Source organism: Heterodontus francisci, chromosome 10 (assembly GCF_036365525.1).
Source record: "Heterodontus francisci isolate sHetFra1 chromosome 10, sHetFra1.hap1, whole genome shotgun sequence".
NCBI classification, from domain to species: domain Eukaryota; kingdom Metazoa; phylum Chordata; class Chondrichthyes; order Heterodontiformes; family Heterodontidae; genus Heterodontus; species Heterodontus francisci.
The window spans coordinates 25,745,655-25,758,159 of NC_090380.1; the positions used below are offsets into that span (position 1 = coordinate 25,745,655).

At 42.2% G+C, this 12,505-nt stretch overlaps 1 protein-coding gene across 1 annotated transcript in view; it reads left to right on the plus strand.

Moving 5' to 3' along the window:
* Positions 1-12,505, plus strand: part of LOC137374096 (5-hydroxytryptamine receptor 2A-like) — a 118,394-nt gene that overhangs the window by 41,933 nt on the left and 63,956 nt on the right. The gene's annotated exons all lie outside the window — the stretch shown is intronic.

Below are 12,505 nucleotides of genomic sequence, written 5' to 3' on the forward strand. Positions count from 1 at the left end.
CCAGACTGGACCTGCGGCAGGTGACAGAAACAACACGAGGGAAAAACCTACTTGGCTACCAGTCTACTTGTCACAGATGCATCTGTCTATGACAGTATTTGTAGAAGTGGCCATTGCACAGTGTTTGTGGAGATGAAGTCCCGTCTTCACACTGAGGACACCTTCCATTCTGTTGTGTGGCACTACCACCATGCTAAATGGGACAGATTTCAAACAGATCTAGCAACTCAAAACCTGGAATCCATGAGGCACTGTGGGCCATCAGCAACAGCAGAATTGTATTCAACCACAATCTGTAACCTCATGGCCTGGCATATCCCCCACTCTACTATTACCATCAAGCCGGGGAACCAATCCTGGTTCAATGAAGAGTGCAGGAAGCCATGCCAGAAGCAGCACCAGGCATACTTAAAAATGAGGTGCCAATCTGGTGAAAGTACAACACAGGACTACTTGTATGCTAAACAGCAGAAGCAGCATGCTATAGACAAAGCTAAGTAATCCCACAACCAGTAGATCAGCTCAAAGCTCTGCAGTCCTGCCACATCCAGTCATGAATGGTGGTGAAGAATTAAAAAACTAACCAGAGGAGGAGGCTTCATGAACATCCCCATCCTCAACAATGGGGGAGCCCAGCATGTCAGTGCAAAAGATAAGGCTGAAGCATTTGCAAGCATATTCAGCCAGAAATGCCGAGTGGATGATCCAACTCGGCCTCCTCCTGAAGTCCCCAGCATCACAGATGCCAGTCTTCAATCAATTCGATTCACTCCACATGAAAGCAAGAAACGACTGAAGGCACTGGATACTGCAAAGGCTACGGGTTCTGATAACAACCCAGCTATAGTACTGAAGGCCTGAGCTCCAGAACTAGCTGGGCTCCTAGTCAAGCTGTTCCAGTACAGCTACAACACTGGCATCTACCCAACAATGTTGAAAATTGCTCAAATATGTCCTGTGCACAAAAAGCAGGACAAATCCAATCCAGCCAATTATCACCCCATCAGTGCTATCAAGCGGCACTTACTCACCAATAACCTGCTCACGAATCTCAGTTTGGGTCCCCCCACCACACTCCCTGTTACCGGACAGAAGCAGGTGAAGTCAACATGCAGCTTTGCAAGGACTGCAAGCTACACCAGAGTGCAGGGTGCCATTGACTGCATGCACACCACTTTACAGAGGCCGCATGTCAATTCTGAGATGTACCACAACCAAAAGGGATTTCACTGCCTCAACGCCCAGCTGGTGTGCGACCATACGCAGAGAATCATATAGGTTATTGCAGTGTGATCCTTTTACAAGATGCACTGCAACAACTCACCAAGACTTTTTCAACAGCACCTTCCAAACCCACGACCTCTACCAGCTAGAAGGACAAGGGCAGCAGAGGAATGAGAACACCACCACCTCCAAGTCTCACACCATCCTGACTTGGAAATATATTCCTGTTCCTTCACTGTCGCTGAGTCCTGGAACTCTGTGTGTACCTACACCACATAGACTGCAGCAGTTCAAGAAGACTCAGGACCACCCGCTCTATGCAGTCAATGTCAAGGAGCTTGGTCAAGTTTGGCACCAACTTGGCACAGGATTTTGCGCAAATCTTGGAGCCCATCCTTTCCAGCGTGGAAGTGGTGGCCAACTCCGTTAGCACAATTGAGGAATCAATCATCATGCAACGATTAATGGCCGATGTCTCAACTTCCATTACAGAACAAGCAGAAGCCACCCAACGTCTGAGTGCTGCGGTGGAAGCTTGGACTGAAGTCATGCAATCTCAGCCTTCTGTCATGGAAGCTTAGACTGTTTTCTTGTAAGCAAAGCTTAGTGCCACACAAGCTCACACTGCTGCCATCACTGGCACATACCAGTGCTCAAAGGGGCTTGTAGGGTGTCACAACAGTCCAGCATTCTGTGCTCCAACAGAATACTAGGATTGCAGAAGTGCTGCCTCAAGGGAGTGGCAGTGGCTCCATGGAGCACAAGCCTGCTGCCCCTGTGCAGGATGACAGAATTGGCCCTCCCACCACTGCCACTGCACCAGTACACTCACCGTTGCCTGTCAGCCAGCCATGCTGAGGTGTGTAGTCTGAAGCCATGCCTTCTAGGGCCAGAGCTGCTCAAAGGAATCCTGCAAAACCATCTGCACTCTCTCCCAGTGGAAGTCAGCAGCCTTCCACCAGCCAAGCTGTAGCCACAGGGGTGTCGGAGCACTAGGACAGGCGAAGGAAGACAGGCACACATGGAATACACAAGAGTGATTAATTGATATCTGTATGCAATATGGCATGTTTTGATTATAAATTTGGTTTTGAATGTTTATTTTATGGTGGCTTTTACTTTAGCATTGTGCCCAGCAGACACTGTGATGATCAGTAACAGAGGGAAGGTAAAGTATGGGTCTGTTGGTGAATGGGGAATCGGGGTTGCATTTACTGGTATCGCTGTTGGATCAGTCAGTCACAGACAGCCCGACCAGAAAGGGCTTGTGTTGGTTACCCCCTTCCCTTCCTCCTCCTCTTCCTCAGCTGGTCGACATGTAGCTGGTGACAAGGGCTGTGCCCTCATGATGACGAGGTTGTGTGGCATGCAGCAGATCACCACAGATCTTGGCACATGCTCTGCCGAGTACAGCAGGGTTCCTCAAGAGTAGTCCAGGCAGTGGAAGCATTGTTTAAGCACCCAATGGTCTGCTCAATGACATTTTATGTGGCAGCATAGCTATCTTTTTAAGCATGCTACCCACATGTGCGCAGCTTGCACACCAGAGTCATGAGTCACGTCGTCAAAGGATAGCCCAGGGGTGTCCAAACTTTTCGCATGGGGGGGCCATATTGCAATTTTTGTCCTATATAGGGTGTCGGTGAGCAAATTTTGGCAAGAAAAAGGCATTAGAAGTTTATCTCACTATTATTCAAAACAACAAAAAATGTGCATTTTTGTGTAGAAGATTTAAATGAGACGACTAATTTATTAAATAACTTTCTCATCACTATGTTGAACACTGATTTATTGAGATACCTGAATTGTTTTTGCTTGCACAATGTCTGCCTGCACACTTGATGTAGTGATGCGGAGTATTCAGAATAGATGTCCATCTGTCAGCAGTGATCTTGATCTCTTTCTGTCTCCCTGCACTCTGTCTCTCACCACACCACCCTCCCCCTACTCTGTGTCTCTCTCCTGTTCTGTGTCTCCCCCCTCTGTGTTTCCCCCCTGTGTCTCCCTCTCTCTCTCTGTCTCCCCCTAGCCTGAATGTTGTTGATGATCCCTTTAAGTAGCACTGGTGGAGGGAGTCCTTCCTGCTGTTGAACACATGTTCAGCTATGTGAGATGAAGAGAGAGTGTTAGCTGGAGCACTGAGCAGTGCTGGTGTCAAATCAGCATTACACACCCATTGACATGATGATAAGCCTATTCTGCATGCTTTCAGGAGCACTCATGGCACCAATAAGCTGGATGCTAAAGAGCCAGATTTTGTGGAGTGCCTCTCATGACCTCAGGACTTTCCAAAGAACTTTACAGCCAACTAAGTGTGTACTTGGAAACATATAAAGGATGGCCAACAGAGGAGCAATCAGAAACCTGGCATCAATGTTCCCGTTAAGCTGCAGCAGCCTGGAAGGTACTACACAGGCCTTGTTCTGTGATAAATACTATACATGCGTCGCCACTGCAAACATTTAAAGGGACCGCGCACTGGAAAATCTGGCCACGCATAACAACTACATTTTAAATGGAACTTTGCCTGACATGCAAGACAACAATCTCTGCACACAAGCATCTGGTTGCTTGTAAACTCAGCCTCCAGGAGCTACCTGTGTGCAGGTGAGACAGGTGGCTCTCAAGTCACTGTCGATCCATTGCCACCACTTGTCTATGGACACATCTTGGAAGCACATCAGACCGTGCAGGCCTAACAACTAGAATGTGCGAGTCTGACCCTGGCACACAGTTGGACTGCCCGGTTCTACAGAACATGGAGAGGAGGGCACTTTGTCAGTTGTCACTAAACAATCACTTAACAACAGTGCATGAGGAAGAATGTGAATGACTAGTACACAGAGCACAAGGGAACAGAGCAGCAGATCACACCAAACACATTTCACACACACACACCACTCTTACATAAAGAAAAGCAAATGCTCAGTACTCTTTACCTTGAATTGAGCAACAACAACAAAATAACCAACAGCGAGTTGGAGGTTCAAATGTATTTACAATATTCGGAATTCTGTCTTTTTAATTACTTTGAGGGCCCTGCGCAAGCTTCAAAAATAATCCCAAATGATCGCCTGATACACCTGTCCCACTGCAGATGCTTGCTTCTCTGCTTCAGGTGGATCAGCTCCCTTTGTCGTCTTGCTGTGCCTGCTCTGTTGCTGCTGCTCATGCACCTCTTTCAATTGCAATATTGTGCAATGGGCAAATAATTATTCTGCCAACTTAGTCCAGCTCACACAGTAAACTACCCGCAGAGTGCTCCAGATATCAGGGCTGTTTCTTTAAGAGTTCAGAAACTGTGCTCAGTTATATTTCTGCCATGTGACTGTGTCTTGGTAGGCTCTTTCTTGAAGTGTATGGAGCTTTCACACAGATGTCATCAGCCAAATCCACATCTCTCAGCAGCCAACCTTACCTTCTGTCTGCACTCTTGAAGAGTCGGAAATGTTTGATGGCATCAAGAAATGAGCAGTCTCTTGGAAAAGAGCAGTAATTGGCATAGTTTGGGTCAGTGGTTGTACACTATCTGGTAGGGAGGTTTTCTGTTAATAAAAGGGATTGTATGAATAGTAAGGTGGGTGCAGTCAATGGTATGTTATACCCTGAGAATGCCATATCATATATCCAACAGCAACAGGCTTGATGATCCTGTGTAAACTGAAATGCTGCTATTTGACTGTTTATGTAAGATACATCCTGCTCTGTTCATCACTCGAACTCTCCTGCAGTGCTTCTGAAGCAGCTTCCTTGAGGGAAGGCTGTAAGGGCAGACTGTGCTATGTTTTGCACGAGATGTTAAACCAAGTAGGCTCTCTCAGGTTGCTATAAAAGTAATCATGGTATTATTTGATGAGAAGCATGGCAGTTGTCTGAATCAATACTCCTCAACCTACATCATTAAAACTGATTATCACATTGCTGCTTGTGGGATCTTGAGTATGTAAATTGGCTGCTGCATTTCCTAAATTACAACAGAAAATGCACTTCAAAGGTTCATCATTGACTGTGAAGCACTTTGGAACACCCTGAGGACATGAAAGGTACTATGTTGATGCAAGTTCTTCCTTCTAGTTAGGTTGCAGTGAAGCACTTTTCCCAGTTTTCTCCTCTTTTTTCCTAAAGTTAGTGACTCACCCTGGGGTAAGATTCACAGATGCTAGAAGTCTTCCAGTACTTCAGTCAAGTGTTCATCTTTCATCAGTGAGCACAAACGTTGAGTGCCAGCAGCCTATTCAACCATAAAAGCGTATTATGACTAAGTCTAATCATCTGACATCGATATACAGCCAAGGTACAGCAGGGTCACTGGATATTGTCCCTGAGCAGAAATCCTGACTGATTCTCTTCCCCTTTCCCTAACCTGGGGACACAGGCCAGGTGCAGCACCTTCTGGGCTTCTGTGACTGAGATAAACTACTTCTGCACAAATCAGAGCAGAACCTGGAAACGTCCTACTCTGTAAAACTCAGCACCTCGCAGGTGATGTATTTATCGATTGAGCCATGCAGTAATAAGAGGTGATTATTTTACTGTCAGATCATGTTGTCACTTTACAGAATGAATCTGGCATTTCAGCTAGTTTTGGAATGTGGTACTTGATAGTAACTTAGGTTACATCAGTGTCACATTGGTTGTCATTGAAAACTGAGAAAATAATTGAAGCAAACAATTAATAACTCATACAAAAACAATAGACGACCAAATTGTAAAAATAGCAGTAAGAGTCAACAGGAGAAAGGTACAATTGCCTAACTGTGATGCTTACCTCTTATCTTCCTGTTGTTCGATCACTCAAAATGGCCCCCAATTATGTTGCACGGGGAAATGGGAGCATCAAATGTACCATTTTTTCTTGTTTAATTTAAAATTTTTATATACTTATTGGAACGTTATGCACTGGAGTCAAGCCAAAATCCAATTTAACTTAGAACATACTTCCATCAATTTGCATTGAGATAGCCTCATCATCATGTATTTTGGACAGAGTTGAGGCTGTTTATTAGTAGAAGACTAACTCCTGGCAATGGTACTTTGGAAGGAAAGGTTGAGGTTTCATTCTGTGCTGGCTAGAAGTAGTAATGACATGGTTTACCATTTTTAGTGATGCTTGCATTGGGTACTTTGCAAGGCACAGTTCCAAGAGGTGAGTGTTCACTCGATTTGGAGCAGGGCCATATTGAAGATAGCAATAAAAGTCATTCTGTGCCATGAGGAACTTGTTGAAGCAAAAGTTGAATTGGCTCTTTTAACATAGTTTGCCTGTTGCAATGCTGTTCTTCTCACACTATTCAGTTCACTGAAATACTTCGGAGTGCATAGAACTAGGAAACCCAAGGATACTTTCAATAAATATGGAAAGTCTCTTTTGTCAAGAGTTGGACACTATCACTATCACTATATCCAGGTAATTCAAGCTAGCCTCTGAACAGGTGGATGGATCTGCTTCTTGTGTTTATACGAGAACACTTGAAGTGAGATATTTTTGGAAATGATGAAGTTTGGTACGAAGGTGCTGGAACTATCTTCAATGTTTTGAAAACTGTCAATGCATGAGATAATGGAGACAGAAGGCAGATCATGGCTTTGTGTTGTGTTTTTCCACTTGTTCTTATAGATGATGCTCAGAGTTGTAGGGTCAAGAGGGGTATCACTTTCTAGTGCTTTGCTGGAGAAGGAACTTGATCATTGAACTTGTACTTTGAAGGGAAAATTTATTCACCCATCCAGAAAACAGTACCTGAATTGTGTAAAGTTTATACGAAATATAACAATTGAAAGTAGAGTGGTAATAATCTCTCAGCAATGTTGGTCATTGGCACTGTTCTGTCATTTTGAATATCATATTTGTATATCATATTTGTTAACTTAATTTGTTACTGCATTCACTGCTAAATTTGACACCATTGCGCCCATTTTGCCCCCAGAAAATGTAAATGACACATACCAATTTCTACCCCACTGTATTTCCATTTTACACAAGTGCAGAATTTCTTTCTACACGTGATATTCCTGAAACACCAACATCAAACTTCAAACATTGGAAAGCTGAAATTAGGAGATAAAACATGCACAGCAGCTGTCAGCATATGAGAAGAGAAAGAAAGTGACAAAGCATCTCAACCCATTAGTTGTGACTCAGTTGGTAGCATGCTCACCTCTGAGTCAGAGGTCGTGGGTTCAAGTCTGCCTCCTGAGACTTGATCACAAACTCCAGTGTATTTTGGAGGGTGTGCAGCACTATCAGAGCTGTTGTTTTTTGGATGAGATGTCAAACCAAGGCCCTGACTTGCTTTGCGTGTGGGCATAAAAGATCCCATGGCACTATTTCAAAGAAGAGCAGGGAAGTTCCCTCTGTGTCCTGGCCCAATATTTATACCTTATCCAACACCTAAAGCAGAGTATCTGGCTATTATCACATTGCTGTTTGTGAGACCATGCTGTGTGCAAATTGGCTGCCATTTGTCCTACATTAGAATAGTGATTACATTTCGTAAAAGTACTTAATTGGCTGTAAAGTGCTTCGGGACGTTGTGAGATCATGAAAGGAGTTATATAAATACAAGTTTTTTTCGTTTACCTGAAACACAAACCTGTCTGTTTTTCTTTTAAAATGCTGATAGCACATTGTCTATTTCCAGCACTTTCTGAAATATGCATGCCGACTGTGAGCCTCTAAATTAGGGAATGCTACACTTCAGAGTGAGAAATTGGTATACATTGATTATTGGGTGCCAGGGCTGCAATTTGCAACAATTCCAGTGGAGATTGGGAGCACATAATTTGGCCCTGAGCAGATCCCATGCTGCACTCCTCTCTAGGGCTGCCAGCGGTCTCTGCGCACCACCAGAGGTCGACTAGTGTGTGACTAAACTACACACTGCAGGCAGCCTTCCCTTATTAAAGATTCAGTTCCTATCAATGGGAATCCACACTAATGGAGTAAAGGTTGCGAGATAATCACTGTGGAAGACTCAGGCTGAAGGGAGATATTGCAACATGTCAGGCTGATGGCTCCCCCTTCAGTGACGCCGCCCTGAAGTCACAGGCAACACAAATGGAGGCCAGCAGAGATGTAAGTTTCCACTGGGGTCGGGGGCAGGAAGCCTTTCAGACAGACCCTCAGAAGGGGATGTGAGCAGGTGGCCAAGGCACTTAATGCCCAGAGTGTCGCCCTAAGGACATGGCAGCAGTGACAAAAAATGTTTAGTAACCTCAGTCGGGTGGTCAAGGTGGGTGAATGCATCTGCCAATCACATCTCTCACCCAACACATTACCCACCTCTCCGGGAGTTACAGATTACCCAAAACAGGGTCGCAGTCACAAGTAGTGGTTTAAAGCAATTTATTAAGAAGTGAAAGTTTGGTGTGATACACAAGTTAAGTAGACAGGTAAGACAGACTACCCATAACAGATGAGATGATTTATCAGTCCCAAATCGAATGAAAGGACGGATGAAGCAGAATGTTAGTGTCAGTCTCTTCTCAGTTTTCTTAAGCTAATCAAAGTGTTCGGCCAAAGCCAGCATGGATCCACTTCGTAAAGCTCTTCTCCGTCTGAAATGATTTTTACCCCCCTCAGTGTCCGTTCAAATACCTTTTTTCTACGTTGCTGGTGGTTGTCTCATGCCAATCACTATTCAACCATTTCTTCCCATTCAATTGTCCAATTACTAAGGGACAGATACCCAAGGTAATTTCTTTCTTTTCCAGCCTCCTCTTACCCCTGAGATCACCTTATTGCTTAGCTCTTGAAAGAACATCTTGTTTATTTAATGGGCACTCAACATCCATCTTATCCAGTCCCAGGAATGGCTACGTGAAAGCCTGTGCCTGAAGGAGCTATGTGACCTAGATAACATCCTTGTGGAGAACAATGGACAATTGAATGTGTTGTGTCTTTATTATCTCCTGAACTTAGGACAGAGAGAGAAACTTTATTGCTAAGAAACCATAGCATTTCTGCTAAAACTTATTAGTTCAAGCAGTACTCAGAACTACTCTTTCTTACAAATATGTAAGTTTGAGTCAACATTTGGCACCTTTAGTTCTGACTAGTCACTGACCACTCCGGGTACGAGGCATTTGGTATAAGCAGTAGTAAGTTTATTAAGTGGAAGCACAAGCGGTATAACAAAATGGTACTTAGCAAGGTGGTCGTCACACTTCTTACAAACACCAGCTCCCAGATTCTCCAATTGTTTGGGTTGCTGTTTCCTGCTCTGTTCTTCTTGCTGCTGCGTTCTTGTCGACCATAGTCTATCTCCTCATCTCTTGGTTGTGTGTTGAGGGTCACAAGACTCTTCTTATACCCTTTTTGAGTCCAGCCTTATGCCGTGTTTGGTGACTGATTAGTTTACCCTTGAGTAGGGTGAAACCTCATCTTAATCAATCTGATTAGTTTACTATCATTCTATTATTGTCCATTACTGTCTTGTAAACTTACATGTCCTTCATGTATGGTATTGTTTACTAAGCAGGAGACCCTTTTGCTAACATAGTTAACATAACATAGTTCTTTATCTTTGCTATTGTCTTATTATAGAGTTCGGCAGACAAAAATGTTTATCCAAGCTTCCAAGCAGCCAAAGGTCAGAATACTTGCTGATCTAAGCTTTTATAACAGTTTGACATTTCTTTCCACTGTCCTCCATACATCAGAATCTTACATTATTTAAAAATTATGCCTTGCTTCTCAGCATTTTCCAAATTCATACTTCCATACTAATCTACAAATATGTTATTAAAACTACCACTTTCGTATAGCTCCCCACCTTGAGAAGGAAATATCCTTGTTGACTTCTCACAATTGAACCTTGATTAACTAAGCTATTTTTAAGTTATAAGCTCGGTTTCCTAACTTCTTAATCAGACACTGTAGGTAACTACTAGAGTTATCAAAACCATCAACACAAGCTGTCACCAAGAATAAATGTAAAAACATTTCCTATAAAACGTGATCACTATCGACTCGGACTGGCACTCCCCACCTGCAGATCACCTCACTCAGTAATACTCCTTGTCCTTTTACATGAATGCTGCTAATTCTAAATTATTGGCATGTCATAAATACATATGTGTCAAGCAACAGATCTTGCATGGACTTAAAAGATTTTCCAGATCTCTGTTCACCTGCATCCACCTTGTGGATAGTTCTTGCTAAGTGTTATTTCTCCTTACCCCTCAATTCTCTTAATCCATATTCCATGTCCCTCTTTACTTTAATCTTGACAGGTACCAGTATGTTTAATTCTATCCTAATTGCTTTAAAGTTCATTTAGCTATGGAGTATGTGCCATGACTTGAATACTTAAAATCTTGTCTCACTCTACTGGCCACATTAACCATTTCATGTCATGCTGTTGTCAAGTAGCTGAGGATGTCTGAGACCCATTCTTCAGTTCACGTTCACCATGCATTTCAGCATGTTAGTTGCTTCACATGTAACAAATCACATCTGCACATTCACACTGCTATCCCAATATCATGTTACATGTACCATCCAATACAAGACATTCTTGTGATCTTATCAAAAGTCTCAAGATCTTTGCTTATCTCCCCCTGCATGGTCCTGATGCCTCAGCTAATGTCCAGCCTTAGCAATGCAGTTTTTTTTTTAAATGTCCATAGGCAAGCATACAAATATTTCCAAGAGAAAGCTATAATTTTATGATTCATAACTATACTTTCCTGACTTTCAGTAGAATGTACATTGCTACCAGATTGATATATTCTATTGAGTTGCGCCCCAGTGATATTTCCAATTCCCATTTGATATTGTGATTTTCCTATCTCTATCTTCTTTCCTAAGTGGGGGCTTCCCATTAGTTACCATTCTCTCTCTTTCATGAGCCCTGGAGGAACTTTACTGTCCAATACCATATTCTCATAATGTATTAAAAAAAATCAAATGTTCCTAAGTGGTCCCAGTTATGTTGTTTGTTTATTCTTTATTTTAGATGGTGTTTAATGTCCTAAAAATAACTTGTTATATTGTGCTTTACATTTGATCATTTGGAAACTATTCCAAATTCAAATAGCAGTGTTGGGCTGACAGATTTTTTGCCAATGTTTAATTTTATTTCCCCCAAAAGAAACTTTCTTTCTTGATTCTCAGGAACCATTTAGACTGTTTTCCATCTATTTTTTAAAATGAAAATTTGATTATCCCCTTAAACTTCACGTAAATTTTCCCCCCTTTCTTAAACAGAAGGGCTACATTTGCCACCTTCCTATCTTCAGGAACTGCTCCAGAATCTATAGAATTTTAGAATATGATCACCAATGCATCCACTATCTCTACAGCCACTTCTTTTAATACTCTGGATGTAGATCATTAGGTCCAGGGGATTTATCAACTTGCAGTCCCATTAATTTCTCCAGTACTATTTTTTACTTATACTAATTTCTTTCAGTTCCGCACTTTTTGTTCTCTAGTATTTCTGGGAGTTTTTAGTTTCTTCCTCTGTGAAGACAGACACAAAGTATTTGTTTAGTTTCTTGTCATTTCTTTATTCCCCATTATAAATTCCCCTGTCTCTGCCTGTAATGGGCCCACATTTGTCTTTGCTAATATTTTCCTTTTCACATACCTATAGAAGCTTCTACAGTCCATTTTTATGTTTCTTGATAGATTATTTTAATATTCTATTTTCTCTTTCTTTATCAGTTTCTTAGTGCCCCTTTGCTGAATTCTAAAATGCTTCCAATCTTCAGGCTTACTACCTTTTTGGCAACTTTTTTAAGCCTCTTCCTTTGATCTAATACAATCATTAATTTCTCTTGTTAGTCATGGTTGCATCACTTTTCCTGCTGGGTTTTTGTGACTCAAAGGAACGTAAATTTGTTGTAAACCATGTGTTAATTCTTTAAATGCTAGCAATTGCCTGTCTATCATCATACCTTCTAATGTAGTTTCCCAATCTACCACAACCAACTTGCCCCTCATACCTTTCTAGTTTCCTTTGTTTAGATTTAAGACACTAGTTTCGGATTGAACAACAACACTTTCAAACTTAAAGTAAAATGCTATCATATTATGGTCACTCTTCCCTAAAGGCTCCTTTACAATGAGACTACTAATTAGCCCTTTCTTATTGCACAATACCAGATCTAAAATAGCCCATTCTCTAGTTGGTTCTTCAACATACTTCTAGAAAACCATCTCATATACGTTCCAGGCATTCATCTTCACAGCTTTAGTGCTAATTAGGTTTACCCAGTCTATAAAGACCCCTAGATTACAGTATTACCCTTGTTACATGCACCTCTAATTTCCTGA